We start from the raw sequence: 18,300 nt of genomic DNA, 5'->3' as shown, positions 1-18,300 counted from the left end.
AAGTCATTTAGGACTGAGATGAGAATGGTTAATCTGTGGAATTCTCTACCGCAGAAAGTTGTGGAGGCCAGTTCATTAGATATATTCAAAAGGGAGTTAGATATGACCCTTACGTCCAAAGGGATCAAGGGTTATGGAGAGAAAGCAGGAAAGGGGTACTGAGGTTGAATGATCAGCCATGACCTTATTGAATGGCAGTGCAGGCTCGAGGGGCCGAATATAAGAACATATAAGAACATATAAGAACATAAGAAGATAAGAATTAGGAACAGGAGTAGGCCATCTAGCCCCTCGAGCCTGCTCCGCCATTCAACAAGATCATGGCTGATCTGGCCGTGGACTCAGCTCCACTTACCCGCCCGCTTCCCATAACCCTTAATTCCCTTGTTGGTTAAAAATCTATCTATCTGTGATTTGAATACATTCAATGAGCTAGCCTCAACTGCTTCTTTGGGCAGAGAATTCCACAGATTCACAACCCCCTGGGAGAATAAATTCCTTCTCAACTCGGTTTTAAATTGGCTCCCCCCCGTATTTTGAGGCTGTGCCCCCTAGTTCGAGTCTCCCCATGCACCTGCACCTAATTTCTATGCTTCTATGTTTCTATGTTAATATTGGGACTTCAATTCGCTGTCACATCTTGTGATTTGTATTTTATTCCATATGCTATATACTCCATGATTCTAGTTGATTTAATTATGGTTTCAACAATCTGATCACCAATAGCTTGAAATCCTTTTGCTGTGGTGTATCCTGCAGACTGATGACATTGAGTTTATAGTCCTCGGGGGAGAAATTCGGGAGCGTCCGTTCGGGATGTTAACTTTTACAGGCTTTCCCAGCTTTTAGAAAATTCGGTGTTTGCGCTCCAGGAAGGAAGTGGAGTATTAAATCAAGTATTCCACTTCCGTCCTCGAGCGCTAGAGGATGCAGGCGGGGCTGTAGTAGTGCAACGCTGTGCAATGGGCGTTCTGAAATTAGCTGGCCCCAACCGCAGCCGTGATTCGGCCCATTCAGCCCCATGCACTGCAACAGAGTGCTGGGCTGATCGATCGCGACCCAAGAGGAATGAAAAAAATTAAAAAACAGCATTATAAATTTTTTTTAAAAATTACCTCGGCCACCTCCCCTTTATGTTTTGCACTTGAAGTGCCCGGCCTCCCGATCAATGCCTCCTACAGCTGCCGGTGTTTTCGCCTGGTGATGCCACAGGGGCCAGAGCTGCAATTCGGGTCCGGAGCGCAACCGGGGCGAGGCGCACAGCAATGATGTCACAATCTCCGGGCGAAGTTCGCAGGAGTTGTTCATCTCACCGCGCCTGGTCGGTAATTGGTTAGCGTGCCATTATCGTCCCTCCAGGAGGCAGGGCGATAATGTTTTTTCTCATCACTTTGCACTTGTCGACATTAAATTTCACTTTCGGGCGAGTCACCACCTTCTTCCGGGAACACGAAGGCAAAAACATTGTTTAGGATACCCACTATTTCAAAATTGCCCAATACTACATTCTATTTGTGCCTTCACAGGCTCTACTATTAATTTGACTCTCTGTTTATTTCAGGTGTATTTACGGAAGCATTTTATATTTTGTTTATGCTCTCTGAAATCCTAGACCCACTTCCTAACCTCTCAACACCTCTCCACCATCTGCTAAGGCTTAAGTCATGACTGTGATGGAAAATTCACCACTCACCTGAAACAACAGTTGTGATAAGGGAGTCAAGGATTATGGGGAGCGAGCAGGGAAGTGGAGTTGAGGCCATGATCAGATCAGCCATGATCTTATTGAATGGTGGAGCAGGCTCGAGGGGCCAAATGGCCTACTCCCGCTCCTATTTCTTATGATCTTATGTTTTTATGTAACAGTCATAGGAACACAGGAACAGGAGTTGGCCATTCAGCCCCTTGAGACTATTCCACTATTCAATTAGATCATGGCTGATATGTATCTTAACTCCATCTATCCACCTTGGTTCCATAACCCTTAATACTCTTGCATGACAAAAATCTAGCAAGCTCAGTTTTGACATTTTCAATTGGCCTAGCCTCAACAGCTTTTTGCGTAACAGAGTTCCAGATTTCCATTACAATTTGCGTGAAGAAGTGCTTTCTGACATCACTCCTGAACGACCTAATTTTAATTTTATGGTTAAGCCCCCTTTCTGGACTCTCCCATCAAAGGAAATAGTTTTAACCTATCTATACCATCAAATCCTTTAATTAACTTACCACTTCAATTCCATCAACATCTTAGGAATCACCATTGACCACAAATTTAAATAGACCAGCCACATAAATGCTTTGGCAACAAGAGCGGGTCAGAGGCTGGGTATTCGGTGACAAGTGTCTCACCTCCTGACTCCCCAAAGCCTTTCCACCATCTACAAGGCACTAGTCAGGGGTGTGATAGAATAATCTCCACTTGCCTCGATGAGTGCCGCTCCAACAACACTCAAGCAGCTCGATACCATCCAGGAAAAAGCAGCCCACTTGATTGACACCCCATCCACCACCTTCAACATTCACTCCCTCCACCAAGTTCGCACCGTGGCTGCAGTGTGTACCATCTACAAGATTCACTACAGCAACTCACTACGGCTTCTTCGACAGCACCTCCCAAACCCCCGACCTCTACCATTTAGAAGCACAAGGGCAGCAGGTGCACGGGAGCACCACCACCTCTAAGTTCCCCTCCAAGTCATGCACCATCCTGACTTGGAAGTATATCGCCGTTCCTTCATCGTCGCTGGGTCAAAATCCTGGAACTCCCTCCTTAACAGTACTGTGGAAGGACGTTCACCACAAGGACTGCAGATGTAGAATCATTTTTGGTGGAGATAAGAAATAATAATAAGGGAGATAAGTCACTGTTGGGAGTAGTCTATAGGCCCCCTAACAGTGGCTACACTGTAGGACAGAGTATAAATCAAGAAATAATGGAGGCTTATAAGAAAGGTACGGCAATAATCATGGGCGATTTTAATCTTCATATTGATTGGACAAATCAAATTGGCAAAGGTAGTGCAGAGAGCAAAATTTACCAGAACCCCCCCTGTGTTTGGGTTCATTCGAAAGGAAATTTAATTTGGGACTATCTACCGAAAAGTTTGGAATGCTAAAGTACTTATGGAAGAAATTACGAATTTTAATAGAATTACGAACTTTTACAAGACAAATTCAAGCCTGTGGGCGGACCTAGGGAACAAAGGAAGCCCACTTGATTATTGGAACTGTCAGGATTGTGAACAGATTGGGCGGCAAGATTAGAACACTGAAATCGTATAACTGGCCACTGTTTTCAACAGAGGTTAGACGAGGTTGGAAAGAGAGAGAGGAGAGCGAGAGAGAGGAGAGAGAGGAGAGAGAGAGGAGAGAGAGGGGAGAGACTCTCCAGCCTCGAAGTCTTGAAGTCCTGAAGGGAGGAAGAACATCACCATCTATCATTAACTATCAAAAGAATTGGTAAGCATAAGTCCCTGCTGCCCTGGAGTCTAACCTAGCTAGAATTAGGTATTGGGAGGTGGGAGGTATAATTTTATTGCAACCCCCTTTGAATGTGTAGTGTATGGTACTTTATTAGAATGATTATAAGTTTGACCTTGTACCTTTCCTTGTATTGTTCTTTATTAGAGTGATTATAAGTTTGGCCTTGTATTTTCTTACTAGAGTAGTAGGCCTGCATTACCCTGACTGTAATAAAAACAAAGTTCTTTGCATCAAACCAGTGTCCTCTGCACTTTTGTCACACCCCCCAAATAAATCCAGAGTACAGAACCCAAGGGAGGGGGAGCGATTCAAAATCGTTCAAGTTGGTCAGAAGGGAACCTGACTTCTCATAGAGACCACAACATACACAACCAGCCCCCCCACCCCCCTCTTACAGTAGCCTTGAGGGTATATATAGAGTGTATTTGGGATGGTTTCTTAGAACAATACATCGTGGAACCAATCAGGGAACAAACTATTTCAGATCTGGTAATGTGTAATGAGACTGGATTAATTAATGATCTCATAGGAAATGTTTCTCTTGGGAAGAGTGATCATAGCATGGTAGAATTTCAAATTCAGTTTAAGGGTGAGAAAGCTAGGTCTCAAACTAGTGTCCTGAACTTAAATAAAAACAATTATAAAGGTATGAATGCAGAGTTGGTTAAAGTGTCCTGGGAAAATAGATTAAAGGGTAAGACAATAGATAATCAGTGACAAACATTTAAGGAGATATTTCATAACTCTCAGCAAAGATATATTCCAATGAGAAAGAAAGACTCTAAGAGAAGGAAAAACCATCCATTGCTAACTAAGGAAGTAAAGGATGGTATCAAATTGAAAACGAAGGCATACAATGTTGCAATGTTGCAAAGTGGAAGGCCAGAGGATTGGGAGATTTTCAGAAACTAGCAAAGGACGACTAAAAAAATGATAAAGAGAAGATATTTTATGAGAGTAAACTAGCAAGAAATATAAAAACAGACAACTAGAGCGTCTACAGGTATATAAAAAGGAAGAGAGTAGCTAAAGTAAATGTTGGTCCCTTAGAGGATGACACTGGGAATTAAGAATGGGAAACAGAGAAATGGCGGAGACTTTGAACAAATATTTTGTATCGGCCTTCATGAGAAAAGACACTAAAAGCATCCTAATAATTGTTAATCAAGGGGCTATTCAGAGTGGGGAACTTAAAACAATCACTACCACTAGAGAAAATGTACTAGGCAAACTAATGGGACTAAAGATGGACAAGTCTCCTGGGCCTGATGGCCTGCATCCTAGGGTCTTAAAAGAAGTGGCTGCAGAGATAATGGTTGTAATCTATCAAAATTCCCTGGATTCTGGAGAGGTCTCAGTGGATTGGAAAACCACAAACGTAACACCGCTATTTAAGAAAGGAGGGAGACAGAAAGCAGGTATTAATAGATCAGTTAGCCGAACACCTGCCATTGGGAAAATGCTGGAGTCCATTATTAAGGAAGTAGTAGCAGGATATTTAGAAAATCACAATACAGTTAAGCAGAATGAGCATGCTTTTATGAAAGACGAATTTGCTGGAGGTCTTTGAGGATGTAACAAGCATTGTGGATAAAGGGGAACCAGTAGATGTCGTATATTTGCATTTCCAGAAGGCATTCGATAAGGTACCACATAAAAGGTCACTGCACAAGATAAGAGCTTCCTGGATGGGGGTTATGTATTAGCATGGATAGAGGATTGGCTAACTAACAGAAAACAGAGAGTATGGATAAATGGGTCATTTTCAGGTTGGCAAACTGTAACTAGTGGGGTGCCACAGGGATCAGTGCTGGAGCCTCAACTATTTACAATCTATATTAATGACTTGGATGAAGGGACTGAGTGTAATGTAGCCAAATTTGCTGATGATACAAAGATAGGTGGGAAAGCAAGTTGTGAGGAGGTTGCAAAGATTCTGCAAAGGGATATAGACAGGCTAAGTAACTGAGCAAAAATTCGTCAGCTGGAGTATAATGTGGGAAAGTGTGAGATTATCCACTTTCGTAGGGAAAAAAAAGCAAATTATTATTTAAATAGGGAGAGATTACATAATGCTGCAGTACAGAGGGATCTGGGGGTCCTTGTACATGAAACACAAAAAGTTAGCATGCAGGTACAGCAAATAATTAGGAAGGCAAATGGAAGGTTGGCCTTTATTGAAAGGGGGATGGAGTATAAAAGTAGGGAAGTCTTGCTACAACTGTACAGGGTATTTGTGAGACCACACCTGGAGTACTGTATACAGTTTTGGTCTCCTTATTTAAGGAGGGATATACTTGCATTGGAGGCAGTTCAGAGAAGGTTCACGAGGTTGATTCCCGAGTTGAAGGGGTTGTCTTAAGAAGAAAGGTTGATCAGGTTGGGCCTATACATATTGGATTTTAGAAGAGTAGTTGATCTTATTGATACGTATAAGATTCTGAGGGGTCTTGACAGGGAAGATGCAGAGAGGATATTTCCCCTCGTGGGGGAATCAAGAACTAAGGGGCATAGTTTAAAATAAGGGATCACCCATTTAAAACAGAGATGAGGAGGAATTTCTTCTCTCAGAAGGTCGTAAATCTTTGGAATTCTCTAGCCCAGAGAGCTGTGGAGGCTGGGTCATTGAATATCTCTAAGGTGGAGATAGACAGATTTTTGAATGATAAGAGAGTCAAGGGTTATGGGGAGTGGATAGGGAAGTGGAGTTGAGGCCAGGATCAGATCAGCCATGATCTTATTGAATGGTAGAATAGGCTCGAGGGGCCAAATGGCCTACTCTTGCTCCTATTTCTTATGTTCTTATGTTCAAGAAGGTGGCTCAGCACTACCTTCTCAAGGAGATATAGGGACGGGCAATAAATGCTGGCTTTGCCAGTGATGCCCACATTCCGGAATGAATAAAAAAAATTAGATCGCAACTTAATCTTATATATTTAAGAGAATACAAGCCTATTTTATGCAACCTATCCTCATAATTTACTCTTTTAGCTCTGCTATCATTCTGGTGAACCTGCACTGCACCCTCTCCAAGGCCAATATATCCTTCTTGAAGTGCGGTGCCCAGAACTGAATGCAATACTCCAGATACAGTCGAACTGGAGCTTGGTACAGGCATAAAATAGCCTTTGTATTCCAGCCATCCTAAGATAAAAGCCAATAAGAACATAAGAACATAAGAAATAGGAACAAGAGTAGGCCATACGGCCCCTTGAGCCTGGTCCACCATTCAATAAGATCATGGCTGATCTGATCATGGACTCAGCGCCACTTCCCTGCCCGCTCCTCATAACCCCTTATCCCCTTATCGTTTAAGAAACTGTCCATTTCTATCTTAAGTTTATTCAATGTCCCAGCTTCCACAGCTCTCTGAGGCTGCGAATTCTACAGATTTACAACCCTCTGAGAGAAGAAATTTCTCCTCATATCTGTTTTAAATGAGCGGCCCCTTATTCTAAGAGCACGCCCTCTAGTTCTAGTCTCCCCCATCAGTGGGCTAGACTTTCCACTTTTGTGCAGATCATCCAAAAATGGGCATTATTTCCAGCGTGGGCGGTAAAAATGGGTTTTGAGATCACCGGGTTATCACCCATTTTTAAAACCCTAACTTTCCATTTTTGAAAATCGACATTACCGCGAGCAATCTGAAATGGGCGTTAAATTTTTTTTGACCTTCTGCCATAAACTGTCGCTGACCATAGCAACGGCCTGTCAACGCTCGTTTCCCGCGTTTCAGGAGGTCAGGGGTCATCATTACATGCGCAGAAGAGGAGACAGAGAGAGAGGGAGCAGAGAGGGACTGAAAACGTGTGTGACTGTGGTGTGTGCTTGTTTGGCTGTTGTGGGAGGTAGGAGGGAGATTCACCAGCAGCAAAAAGCCTACTAAGCACAAAGAAGGTTGCTGGCACTGAGTTTTTGTGGAAAAAATTATATTTAACATGGAAAGGATGGAGGAGGCAACCCAGCATGTTGACGCTGGCTAGAGCAGTGAGCTGGGAGAGGAACAATTAGCAGGACAAAAAAGAGTGAGGAGATTCTCGGACGAGGCAAATGCCTCCCTCATGCAGGAGGTTAAGTCGCGCTGGGGTCGATTGACCCAGGGAGGGTGTGGGAAGCCCACCCCAAAGGCCTACCAGAAGATATGGGCCGAGATAGCAGAGGTGGTTTTGTCGGCGACCAACGAGGTGCGTGAGGGGAACCAATGCCGCAAGCGATGGAACGACCTTGTTGGATCCGCCAGAGTATTACATTTATTTACATGTACTTATATATTTATATAATTGGAATTATAAGTGTAATGAATGATTAAAATCAGATGTGATGTCTTGCACTTATACCGGGAATGTTGTACTCAAAATCTGCGGTCATGGTGTATGTCTTTAGGTAAAGAATGTTCATTTTCATTATAATCATGATTACATCTGTCAGTTATGTGGTATCAGTCTCTGTGACAGTACCTAGCAATGATATAATGCAATGATCTCATGCCATATCGTGCTGTTGTTACCTTTTACAGAAGAATAGGGTCGAACAGAGGTGACCAGGTGGGGGGGCCACCAGTCATCATCAACCTCATCGACATTGAGGAGCGGGTGCTGACACTAGAGGGGACGCACCCCCGGTCGACCACGCCTGCAGCAGCAGAGCCTGATGTGATGCCACGTGAGTAAATTAAACACCATTGCATGATGTCACTTCAATAGATGCCACACCCACTCATATCCGACCAATATTATATGATAGATGAATCATAAAATTCTTCTCTAAATAATGAAGTCCTCATAAAAATCATTGCAATGCCGAATTTGGTGATGGTCATGAAATGTGATGTCTGTGATGATGTTGATAGCAGTGTTGCTTTTGTCATGCATATGCTGTGTGTAGCGCTGGACTCACCTTGTGACCCTAGCACCCGCTTCTCCTCTAATAACCTAATTTATGTTTTGCAGCTCAGCCAACAGTGCGGCTCCATGCAAGAACACCGAGCCCAGAAGCTGGGGGCGCAGGGACGGACTCGCCGGACGATCCTCCATCTGGTGCTGAGAAGCACCCATACTCGCCCGTGCATCTGCTGGGTCCCTTCTCAATGGATGACAGTGCTGACTTCGAGGAGCCTGCATCCCCAACCTCCAAAATCCATTCGACACCGATGACATCTAGTGCTCCTGCAGCCATTTTCACATCCACCGTGGAGGTACCGGGCCCAAGCACCTTGCCACAGGGCACCCCAGTTGTCTCCAGGACAGCGCCGACCAAGCGGTGGTTGGTTCGACGTGGCAGGTCTGCTCCACGAGCGGCAGATCTGAGCGGGCACATGGTACACGTTTCCAGGAGGAGTGTTGACATAGGTCAGCAGATCCACCAGACAATGGGGGGCATATCCCTCCAGATGCCTAGCATATCCGCCACCATGACGGAGTATGTGCCATGGATGGCGGAGGCCCTGGAGCCGCGAGCCAGGAACACTGGTAGCAGAGGCCTCCCAGTGGTCCCGGAGCATGGCACTGCACCCCAAGGTGCTGCACCCCCATTGCCAACGACACACGAGAGCCAGGAGGAAGATCTCCCGTATCCATCCAAGCAGCGGTTCTGCCATCATCCCCCCCAATGAAGCATTGCCCGAGGAGCTCCGCGGCCAGGCGGCTTGGTGTCAGGAGGGGAAGGTGAAGGAGTAGAGGTGGGGAGGAGAAGCGTGGTGCGGGGGGTTGGTGGGAAGGAAAGTGAGGTGCATGACCGCAGGTGTTGTCTTGGGCATAATTTTATGTTGTTTGTGCTATTTTGGTGTGATGGTCGGGGGAAGGGGCGAGGGGGCTACCTTGCTGGTTTGCATTTGTGTTCTGTGTTACTGGAAATGGTGACCATTGGAATGATGTAAATGTGATAAATTTGTTGTGGGGTGGGGCAGGGGTGGGGTGGGATGTTTTTTACAGTTATAATTATGATTTCACACAAATGGTCGGATTAAATGTTTTTTATTTAACTTTACCTTGTTGTGCATTTTGTGCACCATTACACACTGGTGATTCCTTAACATGAAAGGGTATAATTACATTTAATATGAATCAACTTAAACTTTAACTGTCACCAAGGTGATGCACACCATTGATGTATGACCTGTACACCCAACAGTGTTGCAGCTTTGTAAATAACAACAATGTTCTTTCAAGCAAAGCGCTCATTTATGAGCTGCTGACGTAAGAGTCTCGCAGCTATGTAGCCACCACAGGCCCTTTCCTGCAGTCTAGAGGGGGGCTGGGGGGCATGGTTTCAGCACCAGCCTGATTGTCTGGCCCAAGGTCAGCATCCATCTCCTCATCCTCCCCTTCCTCTCTCTCCTGAGGTGGACCGTCAGTCCTTTCTGGCAATTCTTGTCCCCTCATGATAGTCAAGTTGTGCAGCATGGAGCACACCACCACGAATGGAGCTACCTGCTCAGGGTGGCATTGGAGCTCTTCTCCTGAGTAGTCCAGGCATCTAAAGTGCTGCTTAAGCACTCCAATGGTTTTCTCGACAATATTGCGAGTGGCTCTGTGGCTCTCGTTGTGTCACTTCTCGGCTTCGGTGTGGGTGTCACACAGGGGGTCATCAGCCAGGTGGCGAGGCCATATCCTTTGTCACCAAGCATCCAGCATTAACCTTGTGGCTGAATGGTAAACATGTCAGACACAGCGCTCTCACGCAGGATGTGAGCATCATGGATGCTGCCCGGAAATTTAGCATTCACTGCCTTAATTATTTGCTGGTGGTCGACAACAAGTTGCACATTCAGGGAGTGGAAGCTCTTGCGGTTCCTAAAAAGCTCTGCATCCTGAAAAGGTGCCCGCATCGCGATGTGCGTACAGTCTATTGCTCCCTGCACCTTGGGGAAGTTAGCAATTTGGTAGAATCCTAAAGCTCTCTCAGTCTGAGCCTCCCTGGTCATAGGGAAGCTGTTAAAGTCCATCCTGCATGCATAAAGGGCTTCAGTGTCCTGTCTAATGCAGCAATGTGTGGCATGCTGAGATATAGCGCAAATGTCGCCAGCTGAGGCCTGAAAGGAACCCGACGTGTAGAACAAAAGTGCCGCAGTGACCTTGACCGCAACAGACAATGCAGTCCTGATGGTGTTGACAGGCTGCAAATCTCCCCTGATGAGCTGACATATCTCACTGATAACCTCCTTGTTGAAGCGCAGTTTCCGAAGGCAGGTGTTATTGGACAAGTTGAGGTAAGACCGCTTCTCCCTATAAGTGCGAGGGGTCTGGTCTGGTCTGGTAAGGTCTGGTCCTCCTCATCAGTTTAGCACATCTTAGATTGGGCACATAATGCAGTTGAATATACCTTCTGCCATCTCTAATCTGCAGCATGTGCATAGTCATCAAGACAGGCTGAGAAATGACAGGCCCCATTTCAATAACTAGCAGTATTACACCGATTGTTCACAAACAATAAGACACCAAAAGTAAATTCCAATCGTCCACAGTATGATAAGATATTTGTTCAGCTGTTCACCTTAAAAGAACTCCAGAGTACATCCAAACTCCCCTGAAGTTGAAGCAGCCTTTTAAATGATGCGACCTGCAATTTAGAAAATGACGTTCATACCACTCTGATTAGCTCAGGTGAGAGCAACTTTTTCACAGTGGTTTCTTCGGCGAGCGATATTGTCGGCGAGATGTGTGTGAGGTGCCGAAAGTAACGGTGGGCGATTTTCTGGGCATTAGTTTCGGCAAATATGATCTTTATGACAAAAAAAGTGTGTGGGCGGTATTATTAAATCTTGCCGTTAATTACGTGTTAAAAGTAACGCTGGGCGATTTTCTGGGCATTGATTTTGCCCATACTGATCTTTCCGACAAAAAAAAGTGGGCGGGCGGTATTATTTATCGGCGTTAAGTTCATGCCGAAAGTAACACTCGCCGATAAGTGACCAAGAAATGGTCATTAATTTCAATTTTGTGGCTAAATGGGCGATATATGGGTGTTATACCTCATTTCAGCGTTAAAATGGATGTTAAGTAGTCAGTATGCATGCAAAAATAATGGAAAGTCCAGCCCAATATTCCATTAGCCTTTTTAGTTATTTTTTGTACCTGTCCACTAGCCTTTAGTGATTTCTGTAACTGGAACCCTAAACCTCCCGCTCATCCACAGTCCCTAGCTTCTCACCATTTAGAAAATACTCTGATCTATCTTTCTTAGGTTCAAAGTAGATGATCTCACACTTTCCCCCAGTTACCTCCATCTACCATAGTTTTGCCCACTCCTTTAATCTATCAATGTCCCTTTGCAACTTTCTGCTCCCACCTCCCACCTTACTGTGACACTTAATTTAGTGTCATCAGCAAACTTAGATTATATAGCTTTCTATTCCTTCATCCAAGTTGTATTTAATTGTTATTGTAACCCATGTATAAACTGACCTAAGTTGTACACTGTGAGAACATTGACCACTAGGTGGTGAACTTGTGGGAGTCACTCCTAACCTGGACTTTCAGGCATAAAAGGGGAAACTCCAACCACCTTCATCACTTCAGTGCTGGCTAATAAAGGTTACTGGTCACAGAGTGACCTTCTCTCAAGTATGGGCCTCGTGTGCATCTATACTGTATAGTAAGGACATATCATTGGCGACGAGAAACTCGGATCTAAACCATGTGAGTATGGTCACTAGCAGCACAGACGAGAGGTACTGTGTTGGTGATGATTGGGATGATTTTATTGAGAGACTACAGCAAAGTTTCATCAGGAAGGAATGGCTGGGACAGGATTCGGCTGACAAATGTAGGGCTCATCTCCTGACAGTTTGTGGATCCAGGACGTACTCCCTGATGTAGGACCTTCTAGAGCCAGAGAAGCCGGCGGACAAGACTTTTGAAGAGCTCAGTAAGTTGATCGGGGAACACTTTAAACCGGCGAGCAGCATGCACATGGCAAGACACCGGTTTTACACGCACCGGCGGAGAGAAGGGCAAAGCGTTCCAGACTTCGTGGCAGATCTCTGGAGACTGGCGAGCCTATGTAAGTTCCCATATGCATGCAGAGCGGAGATGCTGCGAGACTTTTTTATTGAGGACATCGGATACGCTAGGGTTTTCAGAAAACTGATTGAGACCAAAGACTTGATCCTGGAAACGGTGGCTTTGATGGCCCAGACATTTATCTCAGGGGAGGAAGAGACCAGAATGGTGTTTGACAAAAATCTTGGTTTAAATGCAGCAAATGGACAGGGAATCAATATTGTTAACGCGGCACACAGTTCTCCAGGCAGACAGGGGCAATCAGACATGCCCAAGCATGTAGTCGAACCCAAAGGGGGAATTCAACAGAGACAATGGCAACTGAACGGCGATTCATGCCATCGCAAGGGACAATGTGGCCAGTAATGGGGCCATCAACATCTGTCAATGGTGTACTTAAGGACAGTTACAGAGACAGTCAGAGACGATCGACTGGTAAACATAGAAACATAGAAAATAGGTGCAGGAGTAGGCCATTCGGCCCTTCGAGCCTGTACCGCCATTCAACAAGATCATGGCTGATCACCCACCCCAGCACCTCCCCCCCATGCCCCCTCCACAACCCCCCGACCCCCCCAGCCGCAAGGACCACATCCAACTCCCTCCTGAACACATCCAATGAACTGGCATCAACAACTCTCCACGGCAGGGAACCCCACAGGCCAACAACTCCCTGAGTGAAGAAGTCTCTCCCAATCTCAGCCCCAAACAGCCCACCCCCCCATCCCAAGAGCGTGGCGCCCCCGGCTCTGCACCCACCCAACACCGGGAACACTCCCCCCGCACCCAACCCGCCCCATCCTGTCAGAATCCTTCCCAAATGCCGAACACCCCCGGATGTCGAGCCCCCATCCCCGGCCACCCCGGAGCCACGCCCCCGCGATGCCAACCACACCACATCCACAAACCGCCATCTGCGCAGTCAACCCGTCCACCCCACTCTGAACACTCCCCGCACCGAGGCACAGAGCCCCCAGGCCCGCCCCCCCAACACACGTCGCCCCCCCCCAGACCTTCGCTGCAATGTGGCCCCTCCTGTCCCCAGCCTCCACCACTCTCCCCTCCATCCCCCGCCCCCGTCTCCCCTCAGCCTTCCCGCATAGGCTCCCATCTTGGGGGCGGTAACCTTCTGGGGCAGGGAATTTTAGCCCCCAGCGTGGAAGTCCTGCACCCGCCGCAGAATTAGTCTCATCACCCCTCAATGGAAGCGGAGTGCAATTTCCTACACTCCACTTCCTTTGGGGGCAGTTACCGGGGCACGACTGGATGCTCCTGTGACAGTTTGAACTGGTGCTCTGATGGACCTTTTGTTTCCAACAACAGGTATCAGCAATATACCTGCAGAAACTGCAATGTCAGCGGTCACTTGGCACGTATGTGCAGGAAGCCTGCAGCCAGGTTGATGTACGAGGAGGACGGGGATGATGTAGGCCCTACGAGGCCAACTGGACACTGGGGGAAATCGCTGGAAGCTGAAGTTCAGCGAGTTCATGTGGAGCACATATACAGTTCATACACGAAGACGCCACCGATAATGATGAAAGTGCTCCTCAATGGCATCCCAGTATCAATGGAGTTAGACACAGGGGCCAGCCAGTCCCTGATGAGTATCAAACAGTTCAACAAGTTGTGGGCGTCCAAGGCCAGGAGGCCAAAATTATTGCCAATTGACGCACAGCTACGGACATATACAAAGGAGATCATTCCGGTGCTAGGCAGCACCACAGTAGTCGTGACCCACAAAGATTCGGAGAACAGGTTGTCACTCTGGATTGTCCTGGGGGACGGTCCCGCACTGCTGGGAAGGAGTTGGCTGGCTGTCATGAACTGGAAATGGGGCGATGTCAATGCAATTTCTTCTGTGGCGTGAATATCATGCTCACAGGTCCTGGACAAATTTGACTCACTATTTCAACCCGGTATTGGCACTTTCATGGGGACCAAGGTAGTGATTCACATAAACCCGGATGCCAGGCCAGTGCACCGCAAGGCCAGAGCAGTGCCGTACGTGATGCGGGAAAAGATAGAAGGCGAATTGGACCGCCTGCTGAGAGAAGTCATCATCTCGCCAGTCGAATTCAGTGACTGGGCGAGCCCGATTGTGCCGGTGCTCAACGCGGATGGGTCGGTCAGGATATGTGGTGATTACGAGGCCACCATCAATCGGGTGTCACTCCAAGACCAGTACCCGCTACCGAGAGCAGAGGACCTCTTTGCGACGCTATCCGGTGGCAAACTTTTTCAAAATTGGACCTGACCTCAGCTTACATGACCCAGGAGCTGGCGAGCGAGTTGAAGAAGCTGACTACCATCACGACACACAAGGGGTTGTTTGAGTACAACAGATGTTCGTTGGGATTTGCTCGGCCGCCGCGATCTTCCAACGAAATATGGAAAGCATCCTCAAGTTGATTCCAAGGACGGTGGTTTTTCAAGACGACATCCACATCACGGGTTGTGATACTGAAGAACACCTCCTCAACCTGGAGGAGGTGCTACGCAGACTGGACTGGGTAGGTCTGCGACTGAAAAAGGTGAAGTGCGTCTTCCTAGCTCCAGAGGTAGAATTCCTGGGGATGAGGGTAGCAGCAGACGGGATCAGGCCTACTGCGTCCAAAACAGAAGCCATCCAGAGAGCACCCAGACCCCGTAACACAACGGAGCTGCGTTCGTTCCTGGGGCTCCTGAACTATTTTGGTAACTTTCTTCCCAAATTGAGCACGCTGTTAGAGCCGCTACATGTGCTCCTACGCAAAGGTCGTGAATGGGTCTGGGGGGACAGCCAGGAAAGGGCTTTTATAGAGCACGAAATATGTTATGCTCCAACAATCTGTTAACGCTATAAGAACCATATAAGAAACTCGTTTTAATGTGCGATGCGTCGTCCTATGGGGCCGGGTGTGTGTTGTAGCATGTTAATGCCAAGGGTCAGTTACAGCCGGTAGCTTATGCCTCCAGAAGTCTGTCCCATGCAGAACGGGGCTATGGGATGGTAGAAAAGGAAGCACTTGCATGTGTATATGCTGCATAAAAAATGCACCAGTACCTGTTTGGCAGGAAATTTGAGCTGGAGACAGATCACAAACCCTTAATGTCACTTTTGGCCAACAACAAGGCCATAAATGCAAATGCATCAGCCTGCATAGAGAGGTGGGCACTCACGTTAGCCGTCTATGACTATACAATTCGGCACAGACTGGGCACTGAAAACTGCGCCGATGCACTCAGCAGGCTCCCACTAGCCACCACCGAGAGGGCAACCGAGCATGCTGCTGAGATGGTCATGGCTGTTGAAGCTTTCAAAAGCGAAGGCTCACCCGTGACAGCCCGTCAGATCAAAGTCTGGACAAATAGAGACCCGCTATTGTCTTTAGTCAAGAAATGTGTCCTGAATGGGAACTGGGCAGACATGTCATAGACGGCATACCCTGAGGAATTCCAAGCATTTCACAGGCGCAAGGATGAACTCTTGATTCAGGTCGATTGCCTGCTATGGGGAAACCGAGTAGTCATGCCTCAGATGGGCAGAGAGATGTTCATCCGAGAACTCCACAATGAGCACCCAGGCATTGTCATGATGAAGGCAATTGCCAGGTGACACGTTTGGTGGCCAGGGATAGATGCAGACCTGGAACTTTGTGTTCGCAGGTGCAACACGTGTGCCCAGCTGGGCAATGCGTCCAGGGAAGCCCCCCTTAGCCCCTGGTCCTGGCCCGCCAAGCCTTGGTCATGCATCCATGTGGACTACGCAGGTCCTTTCATGTGCAAAATGTTTTTGGTTGCAGTAGACGCCCACTCCAAATGGATCGAGTGTGACATTCACAATTCAAGCCCATCCTCTGCCACGGTAGAAAATCTACGGGCAATGTTCGCCGCCCATGGTCTACCGGACGTCTTGGTCAACGACAATGGCCCGTGCTACACAAGCATTGAATTCCAGGACTTCATGGCCTGTGCTTTACAAGCATTGAATTCCAGGACTTCATGGTATCCACCATGTCAGAATGGCACCGTTCAAGCCGGCCTCAAACGGCCAGGCGGAACGAGCAATGCAGATAATCAAACAGTGGATGCTCAGAATCCACGGGGGTACCCTACAAAGCCGCTTATCACGCCTCCTGTTGGTCAATAGATCCCGACCACACTCACTTACAGGGGTCCCACCCGCAGAGCAGCTAATGAAAAGGACGCTCAAAAGCAGGTTATCCCTTATACACCCCACCATGAAAGAAATTGTTGAGAGCAGGCGCCAGTCACAATGTGACTGCCATGACGGGAATGTGAGGGCGCGATGTATTGATGTCAATGACCTTGTCTTTGTCCTCAACTACTCTGCAGGGCCTAAATGGCTCGCAGGCACTGTGATTGCCAAAGAGGGGAATAGGATTCTGGTAGTTAAACTTACCAATGGACAAATCTGCCGCAAACACGTGGATCAAACAAAAAGGAGGTTCAGCAACCCCATAGAAAAAGCAGAGGAAGAACACGATGTAGAGTTCACTCCTCCGCAGGTGACCGAACACCGGAACCAAGCGAAGGAGAGCCCAGTCACTGTGGGCAGTCCGGACAGGCCTGAGACACCGCAAACAGCAGACACTCAGGCCAGCGCCCAACAACCGGAGCCCCAACTCAGGCGCTCTACAAGGGAGCATAAACCACCAGAGAGGCTTAACCTGTGATCCCAATAAGACTTTGGGGGGGAGGTGATGTCATGTATTTAACTGTCATTGTAACCCATGTATAAACTGACCTAAGTTGTGCACAGTGAGAACATTGACCACTAGGTGGTGAACTTGTGGGAGATACTCCTAACCCGGACTTTCAGGGATAAAAGGGGAAGCTCCACCCTCCTTCATCACTTCAGTGCTGGCTAATAAAGGTTACTGTCACAGAGTGACCTTCTCTCAAGTATGGGCCTCGTGTGCATCTATACTATATAGTAAGGACATATCACAAGTCATTTGTAAATATAGCGAAAAGCTTTGGCCCTTGCACAGATCCCGGGGGGACACCGCTCATCACATTCTGCCAATTGTAGTACATGCCCACTATCCCGACTCTCTGTCTTCTATCTCTTAACCAATTCCCTATCCAAGCCTCCAAATCTATGTGTTCTTATTTTTGCTAACAGTTTCATATGTGGAACCTTGCCGCGTGCCTTCTGAATTTCGCTTATCTACCACATTAATGACCTTAAAAAATTCAACTCGGTTCATTCGACATGTCTTACCCTTTACAAATTCATGCTGGCCCTCTCTGATCATCTCATATTTGTCCAAATGCTCAGTCACTCTGTGCCTAATAACATATTCTGGTAACTTCCCAACAATTGACGTATGACTAATGGGCCTATAATTTCCGAGTTTATCTCTCTCACCCTTCTTAAATAGTGGAGTGACATTAGCAGTTTTCCAATCCAAGGGAACAATTCCTGAATCAAGAGAATTTTAGACGATCATGACTAACACGTCAACAATTTCCTCATCCACTTCTTTTAATATTCTGGAGTGGAAACCATCTGATCCTAGAGATTTGTCTATTTTTCATCACATTCGTTTATCGATCACCGTGTTTTTACTTGTATTGAATCCTGTTAGTTTCTCCCCTCGATTTATTTTTAGTTTTCCTTGTATCTCTGGTATTTTATCCTCATCTGCCACTGTGAAGACAACAGCACCTCTTACATAGCAAAACACTCCAAGGCATTTCACAAGAGTGTTATCAAAGGAGATAGAAGGAGATATTAGGGCAGATGACCAAAATCTTGGCAAAAGAAGTAGGTTTTAAGAAGTGTTGTAAAGGAGGAGAGAGAAGT

This window comes from Pristiophorus japonicus, chromosome 8, assembly GCF_044704955.1.
Source record: "Pristiophorus japonicus isolate sPriJap1 chromosome 8, sPriJap1.hap1, whole genome shotgun sequence".
Lineage (NCBI taxonomy): Eukaryota > Metazoa > Chordata > Chondrichthyes > Pristiophoridae > Pristiophorus > Pristiophorus japonicus.
Note: the sequence above shows the minus strand (reverse complement) of the source record.